At 67.9% G+C, this 327-nt stretch overlaps 1 protein-coding gene across 1 annotated transcript in view; it reads right to left on the bottom strand.

The window, feature by feature from the left end:
- The window catches only part of LOC106727898, a 1,630-nt gene extending 1,454 nt beyond the window's left edge, over positions 1–176 (bottom strand). Inside the window, exon 1 of the mRNA XM_014548154.1 lies at positions 1–176. The gene's annotated coding sequence lies outside the window, so the exon portion shown is untranslated.
- Between the last annotated feature and the right edge of the window lie 151 nt (positions 177–327).

Here is a 327-nt window from a genome sequence, read left to right on the forward strand (position 1 = left end):
AGGAGAGGGGCCGACTGAGATGAAGGACAAGGAGAGGGGCCGACTGACAGATGAAGGACAAGAGAGGGGCCGACTGACAGATGAAGGACAGGAGAGGGGCCGACTGACAGAGGAAGGAGCTGCCCGGGCTGCGGCCTCTTGGTGCCCTTCGTACCGGGTTCCCACCACCCCCTTCTCTGGGGTGTCAGTGCGGGCGGGGCCAGGGGGGGTGTGGCTGCAGGTCCGCGGGGCAGCCTGGTGACCCTGTGTGGGCTGCCCGTTTCAGGAGAGGAGCCAGCAGCCCCTCTCCGCGGAGGGCCCCCACCTGTCTGTGCCCGCCTCGGTCAT

This window comes from Myotis brandtii, unplaced genomic scaffold (assembly GCF_000412655.1).
Source record: "Myotis brandtii unplaced genomic scaffold, ASM41265v1 scaffold114, whole genome shotgun sequence".
Taxonomy (NCBI): domain Eukaryota; kingdom Metazoa; phylum Chordata; class Mammalia; order Chiroptera; family Vespertilionidae; genus Myotis; species Myotis brandtii.